Consider the following 8,796-nt stretch of genomic DNA (forward strand, 5'->3'; position numbering starts at 1 on the left):
CCATCCATTGAATTCTCCACTGTTCTTCCAAAGTGCATTACCTCATATTTATCAGGGTTACATTCCATCTGCCATTGATTGTTATCATCTGACCAATCCACCAGTATCTTCCTGTAATATAAGGCCGTCCTCCTCACTCCCCAACCAACTGGTCAATCTTTGTTTCCAACACAAACTTGCTAATCACACTCCCCTTACCCACGTCACATTCACATCACTTATGGTTACCACGAATAATAAGGGACACAGCACTGATATCTGCGGTACACCAGACACACAAACAGCCTTCTAACACGACGTTGCATTTGGATTCAACTTGGCAAGTCACTAATAGTCCTACCTGTTCCCTGGTTATCTGTTCCAGATGACATGCCTGTAGAATATCTGGGGATTCGCACCAATCTTGCTCTGCCAGCAGGTTTCCATGGCCCTGCATGCGTCAGTCCCCTCCGAGTGAAGAATTTCATCCTTATTGCGCTCTTAAATGCCCTGTCCATTAACCTGCCATTATTTTCCTTAAATGTAGAGTAGACAGGCAGAGAAACATTCTGTTTATTTCCACCTTGTCACATGTTTCGTAGATATTCCAAATTTCATTGTGATCACCTCTTGTTCTTTGAAACTGGCGAGGTTACAAGACAAGTCCCCCCATCAGAAAATCTTGTCCTCTGAGGGATTAATCTGAAGAATGTCCATTGCACGTCCTCTGTCTCTTACTCTTTCTTATATTGGGTCACCAACACTATGCACAATTGTCAAAGTATACACTCAACAACACTCTATGCAAACTGCTTAATGATGTCTCTACAGCTATATTCAGATTCCCTTAAACGAAGGCCAACCTAACTTTAACTTTCCAATTACAGGTATTCCTCCAAATACTATTCACGTTAATTGCATTTACGAACTCACTGTGTGAGTTCTTACAGAAATACTTCTGAAAATCCAAATGCTCCACTTTCACTGGTTGTCCATTGCCTATCCTGCAAGAAACAACTTCAAACAATTCCGAAGTTTGTCAGGTATGATTTCTCTGTCAGAAATAAATAGTGATTCTCTGCAATGTTGCTATTCATTTCTGATTGCCCAATATCATCTTATATAGTAGATTCCAACTGTTTCCTGGAGATATCTAATTAATTGGTTTGCAGTCATCTGCATTATCTCTTCTTGCCTGCGTCTATAGTTGGATCATATTTACTACCGTCCAGTTATCTACTTATAGCCTTTGCATAATCTACATGAAAAGAAAACAGAGTCACCGAGAGTTCAATTAACGTGCTGTTTTATTGCTGACATTTTGAGATGAAGTATATCTGGCCCATCAGACTTAGCAATGATCAATCTAGCTTCACTTTCAAATACTACCTTGTTGCTGGTACGCATTGACTTTATGTCTTTAGTTCGACAAGTCCCAATTGACCACCCGTTATACCTCAGAGATTTGCTGGAGCTTTCTCCTTGAAGACAGATGTGAAGTAACTGGGTAGTTTATCTGCCCTTTTTTCTTTTTTCCCCACAATAAATTCCCCTATACCTGACAAATTTCCACATTTGACCTTGCTTTTGTTTTCTTTAGTATATGGATTGTAGATATAAGCAGTCTGTGTGTTTCCCGTTTGTTTGTATTCATGTGCTTTTTGATTTCCTTAACACTTTCTCCTTCCTTATTTTCGGAAAAGTAAATCTCTCCGAATGTTCAGGTTTCCAGAATATCTGGAATTCTCCTGAACCTACTTCCTTTGATTTAACGCAATCTTTAATTCTTACATTAACCATCACTGAGTCATCTTCCCTTTGTTTGGTGTTTGTAACTTAGTGATATGTGCGTATTTGTCAGACATTGCAGTATTTCTATCAATAACAAACATTATTTGGCTCACACTAAATGTAATATTGTATTTTTCCAATTCACTTGACCCTCTCGTTTCCGTGCTTCCATGATTTTTGAGTGTAATGTTCAAAAGTTGTATATTGCATGCAGACGCCGTGTAAAATGCAACATATTAATGTCACGATTCCTCAAAAGCTGCTTAAGATCAAGATCATTAACCAGTCTTGTGACCTCACAACACCACACCCGAAATACCTGCTCTCTAGTTTGATTCACAATATACTCTTCAACCTACCTCATAAAACTTATGAAATTTATTTTTCACAGCATTAGCAATCATTTAGTTAACGCAGTTTTGATGCAATTTTAGATCATCCAGTATTCTGCAATACTGACAATACTTGTGTATCTAATTTCCAGAGCATAGAATGCTCAAAATTTGCACAACAGTTTTAGTTTAGATATGTAAGGCACCAATGTTGTGTCGTCCTTTTTGTTTACAAGATCGTCGCAAACTGATTCTGAAGAAGCTGATGGATGTGGTCTGTGGTGTTATTAGTGACAGACGTGGACATGACATTGGGGAGGCTCACCCCTATGATGAGATGATCCGAAGAAATGCTCATCAATACAGGACAAAAATCAATAACCTTCCCCGCTCTGCCAGGGCAAGTGTATCTGCATTCTCTCTACTCCATCACACTCACTGTATGTCTGCTATATTCCTGATGAAGGGCTTTTGTCTGAAACGTCGGTTTTCCTGCACCTCGGATGCTGCCTGAGCTGCTGTGCTTTTCCAGCACCTCTCCGATGTAAATCTTGTTTTCAGCATCTACATTCCTCACTTTTGACATATCTGTTATAGCACCTACACCAGAACAAGGCTCTTGCTCCAGCACTCTCACTATTGTATGCAGCACTCTCTTTCCTTCACTCTCTCTGACACTGAATGCACACTGAGTTTGAATTTATAGTTTTACCAACATCGAACCAGAAAGACGATTTAAAAATGCGGACATTTTGAAAATTGGAGAGAGAGAAAATGCTATTGAGATAGAAGAAGCCTGTGTATCAACCATCTTGCTCTGGAAGACATTAGGAAATATTCTCTATCAAAGATATTTGTTCATATGAAACTTATTCACAGTAAACAGAAATTTGACGATCCAGAGAATTCAACAACCGGAAGAGTGAGGTCGCAGAGGATAGCTGTGGCTGTGCGGTTTTGAAATTAAATTGCTGTAATCTTCATCAGTGTCTTATTGAAACAGCATAATCTTATTGAGTTGGAGTCAGATAATAAGCAATTGTTGGGGGATTAGATTTGTGAATAGTTGTTGTGTAATGTTCACTTTTAGAGTTAAAAAAATAAATTGACTTTATTTTCTTTAAATAGTGAAATGTGGGAGTTTTCTGTCACTCATATTCTAATAGACTACGAGGTGAGGTGAGCTTTCCTGGGTGTTCTCTTTAATTAACAGAGGGGTTCACCACAATGTTGTAACACTCGCAAAAACCAACAGAGAACAACGAAAAAATAAATAAGGAGTTAGAAAATTAACTATGAGAGTAAATCAGCCAATCATGTAAAGATAGATTGTAAGAGCATGTTTCCATGCATAACAGGCAAACGAGAGGCAAAAATGGGCATTTGATCGCTAGAAATTGACACTAGAGGGATAGTAGTGTGGATCAAGGAAATGACTGAGGAACTGAATAATTACTTCGCGTCAGTCTTCACGCTAGAAGACACGAGTAATATCCCAAAAATTGAAAAGAATGAATGATCAGAGCTAGGAATGGTGGCCATCACCAATGAGAAAGTGCTGGGAAAAACTGAATGGCCTGACGGTAAGTAAATCACCTGGACCAGATGGACTCCAATCCAGAGTTCTGAGGCAGATAGCTGATGACACAGTGAAGGCATTGGTCGTGACCTTTCAGGACTCGTGCAAATCAGGGAGATTCCCAGAGGACTGGCAAATCTCTAACGTGGTACCCTTGTTTAAAAAGGGAGTAAAGCAAAATGCGGAAACTTACAGACTGATTAATCTAAACTTGGTGTGTGTAAGATCCTGGAATCCACTGTGCAGGATGAGATTTCTTAATACTTGGAGGTGGATGGTAAAGTAGGACAAAGTTAGTATGTTTTCATCAAGGGGACGTCATGCCTGGAAAATCTGTTAGAAAACCTTGAGGACGTAATGAGCAGCTTAGAACAAGACAGCCAATGGATGTCATCCACCTGGACTTCCAGAAGGTCTTTGCCAATGTGCCGACAGTTAGCTACTGAGTAGGCAAGTGCCCATTGTTTTAGAGGCAAGGTGCTAGCATGGATAGAAGTTTGGCTGTCTTGCAGGAAGCAAAGAGTTCGATAAAAGTGTCCTTCTCAGGTTGACAATCGGTGACAAATGGTGTTCCATAAGGGTCAGTGTTGGGACCACAGGTTTTCACTTTATACATTAACGATCCAGATGAAGGAACTGAAGACATTCTGGCTACATTTGAAGATGATACAATGATAGGTGTAGGGACAGGTCGGCTCAAGAAGGATATGGGCAGGTTAGAATAATGGGCAAAGAAGTGGTAAATGCAATACAAAGTGAGAAATTGTGGGAACATGCACTTTGGTTGGAAGAATACAAACATGGACTACTTTCTAAATGGGGAGAAAATTCAGATGTCTGGAGTGCAAAGGGACTTGGGAGTTCTACGCCAAGATTCTCTCAACGTAAACTTGCAGGATGAGTCAATAGTTAGGAAGGCAAATGCAATGTTGGCATTTATTTTGAAAGGATTTGAATGTTAAAGCAGGGACGTACTTCTGAGGCTCTATAAAGCTCTTGTCAGACCATATTTGGAGTATTGTGCGTTGTTTTGAGCCCCATGTCTCTGGAAGGATGTGCTGGCCTTGGAATGGCTTCAGAGGACGTTCATGAGAATAGTCCCAGGAATGAAATGCTTAACATATGAGAACGTTTGAGGACGCTGGGTCTGCTCTTGATGGACTTCAGAAGGATGAGGGAGATCTAACTGAAGAATACAGAATACTGACTGGCCTGGACAGTGTGGATGTTGAGAAGACTTCCATTGGTAGGAAACTCTAAGACCCAAGGACACAGCCTTTGAGTAAAGGGAAAACCTTTTAGAATGGAGATAAGGAGAAATGTCTTCAGCCAGAGAATGGAGAATCAATGGAATTCATTTTCACAGAAGGCAGTGGAGATCAGGTCATTGAATATATTTAAGACAGAGATAGATAGGTTCCTGAGTATCAACGAGATCAAGGGTTACAGGGAGAAAGCAGGAGAATGTGGATGCGCAACTTGTCAGGCATAATTGAATGGTGGATCAGACTCGATGGGCTGAATGACCTAATTTCTGTTCCTATGTCCGATGATCTTATGGTTGTAAGCTGCAGCCGATTGCTACCTCTCTATCATTTTGACCCTCCGGACAGCAAAGTGCGAGAGTAAAAATCCCTGAGTCATCTTTACCAAACATGGAGGATTCCTGTTGAGGATTTATGGGAATCGCTCCACTGCTCGAAGGAAAGGAAATTCTGCCAAATCCAACTGTTCCTGGAAGACGTTTCGTATCTGAAGTTTCTTTGAGTAGAATAATATCCGAGACAGAATAGCAGTTGGGACACATTATCACTTTTCCATTTGATATGAGTTCGACTACTATGCAACTCTGAAAACCTTCCCTTATTCTATTTCGTCTTAAGACATGTACATTTGTGTATGCGTCTGTACGTGTGTCTCTCTGTCTCACATTTTTCGGGAAAATGACCTAGGTTACACTTCAAATCTGTTGTAACCAGTGGAGAAGTGGGGCTGGTAAAGGAAACATTGACCTTCCAACAGTGGTCAGAGTAGGAATGAGAAATTCTCATGGGGCTGTTCAAATGGGAATTATTTTCCCCCGAAGTTTCGTCCCAAAATGGCAGCTCATCACCACCACTTCCAGCGTAATTACACATGGTCCATAAATGTTGGCCTATCAACAACAGACACATTCAATGAACAAATCAAAAATGATAAACTGCAGCAGAATTAATTGGATAGGAACAAGACTGATAGATAAATGTCTGGTGCCTTCCAGAATTGTGTGGCCTGTGCACATTGACTTTGTGCAGTTCCCTGGCATTTATTCAAAGTTGAGTTTATTCAACAGTTGACAGACATGTGAATGGAGAAAAATTGTGGACAGACAGAAAAGTGTTGCGGAGACCACAATCAGATCAGTCATGACCTTACTGTCTGTTCGAGCAATGACAAAGTGTCGAATGACCCACTCCTGCTCCTCAGTCATATGTACTATGTTCCACTCATTCCTTACAACCACTCTGAACAGGAGCAGATAGAGACCACTTACTCCAAATACCTGGTCCGCAGTAACACAGGATACCATTCAGTCATTAACACTGCGTGGTTTGGTGTGGATTGAAAATGTGATGGCAAATCCAGGCTGGTTACGAAAGAGGCCTCCCATCTCTTTACAGAGTGTCTCCTCACTGAAACTGGGGTTTCATTTGTTGGTCATGTTGTAGATCCAGATTCACTGTGAATATCTGGCCCATTTCCCTCCCACAGATGGGTCAAAGAATACATATCTCTCAATGTCCTCAACATTCAATAACAGCACTTCCAGGAAAATTGCAACCATTCACTTTCCAAAAACAGAATACAAGAACATAAGAAACAGGAGTAGGTAATTCGGATGCCCACGCCATTATGTGATCATGTCTCACCGACTGTTGGCATTAACTCTATTTTAATGGCCAATTCTTCACACCCTTCAGCTCTCTGACAGGTCAAAAATCCATCTATCTCCTCGTTAAATACTTGCAGTGATCTAGCGCCCTTAACTTTCTAGAGCTGAGAATTGCTGACATTCACTACCCTCAATGAGAAGAAAACACTCTCCAGACAGATACCATCCTACTAACATTAACAGATGGGGTTAACTGATCTGCTCAGGTTTGAGGGATTGAGCCGGATATCAAAGCAGGATTTGATTGAAGATTTTATCCTCAGACAGATTTAAATATCCAGAATCATTCATCCCGAGTAAAAAAAAACACAAGCCATGAAATTTATCATCTTCCCAGTGTCTGTGTAGAACATAACAAGTGATTGTCCATCTATATCAAGTTTCAATGCAATGACCTCTTATTCTCTGACAGTGCTACAGATTAACCTACACTCACTCTTCTTTTACCATCAGCCCAGGGATTACTCTGGTGAAATTCCTTTGCACTGTTTCCGTTGCAATGAGATCATTCCTTTTAAAGGAGGGAAAATCTATCCACAGTACCCAAATACTGCCTCAACAACAATCTCAGCGATGATCATAATAATTCCTTTCCCTCACTTACCGGTATCCATTTCTTTATTATGATGTAAAACCCCATTCCGTCTCTATGCACTGCCACTGATGAGGAATTTAAAAGTTTCTTATATTTGTATGTCAGCATCATTAAAGCCAGCAGCAGAGGTGCCCGTGGAGATGCCCATCACTCTTGGGGATAGACTCAGTCAGAAAGATTTGACTTGATATAGGGAATGGTCACCTACCTGAATGGAAATGATAGTAGGAATAAAGAAACCAGGCACAGGAAGGGAGCTAACTTTACCTTTGTTCTTCTCTCACGGGATGTGTGCAGCCTTGGCCAGGCCAGCATGTTATAAGGATCTTGAACTGAGTGACTGGTTCAACTGTTGCACAGGACAGTAAAGAATAAAACAAATTGCTGTGAGTTTGCACAGACCTGACTGGGGAAGGATAACCCATTGATTTCTTTGAAGGACATGATGCAAGCAGATGGGCTTTTTCTCACAAATGATGATAGTTTCATTTCAATTACAATAATTTCCTTCATGGGATAGCAACAGATTATTTTTCTGTGCCTCTAGATTATGTGCAATGTCTTAAGCAGCATGCAGTGCCTGTCTGACTGACAGATTCTGTGCAGTGAACAAGTTCAACATATTCAAGTGCAATTATTCTGTAATTAACATTGGTCAGAAGGGACTTGATAATATGTGTCCAGATTGAACAAAGGCACAATTGATGGTTTATTCAGAAGATGCACTGAGGCGGAGGAGGAGACGGGGATATCATGATGGTGGGATTGGACAGTATTCATGAGAGGGGAGGATATGGGAATGTATATCTGTGCAGGGCGAGAAGGATTATGGAGTTTGAGAACAGTCTGGTTCTCCTCGCATATTGGTGAGTAATTTGTCATGAGTAATTTGCTTGATACCATTTTGTGAAATGGAATATTTCATTGGAACTGAAAATGTTGCGTTCCACCTTTCTAAATTTTAAATTATATGGGCACTTATTCAGTATAACCTGGCTTAATGAGCAGATAAAATGTCTTACCAGAAACACCAACTATAGCAAGGATGGAATAGTAACCAGCTTGAATAACCAGCAGAAGATTATAGATCCACCAAGCTAATGATATCCCAGGCTGGGAAATCCAGTAAAGACCAGAGGATAAACTCATGTCCATTGTTGGAACATTCCAGTCTAATGTTCTCAGATTATGATCTCTCCTCCCCCTCTCTCTGGAGTAGCTGATTCCTGTTAGTGCTGTCGGTGAGCTCCTGCTCATACTATAGTATAACACATAGAACCGAATCCTAAATTAATAGAAGAGGCAAATCCTCCCATGGCACATTTAGGATCCACGGACACTGACATCAATAACATTCACTGAGCTAATGGTTCCAGTTAACCCGTTTCAATTCAATACTATAATATTAAAATTCAAAATAACGATTAATATCTACACATTCTGATAGGGATATGTCAAGGTGACTGAGGGAACGAATGTTGAGGCTTGTAGGTCAATTCAATTCAATCTGCCTTCGATATGGGAGTAATACTGGAGATTTATCAGAACATGAATTTCATTCCTTATTTATAAATGGAAGCATACATCC

This window comes from Hemiscyllium ocellatum, unplaced genomic scaffold (genome assembly GCF_020745735.1).
Source record: "Hemiscyllium ocellatum isolate sHemOce1 unplaced genomic scaffold, sHemOce1.pat.X.cur. scaffold_415_pat_ctg1, whole genome shotgun sequence".
Lineage (NCBI taxonomy): Eukaryota > Metazoa > Chordata > Chondrichthyes > Orectolobiformes > Hemiscylliidae > Hemiscyllium > Hemiscyllium ocellatum.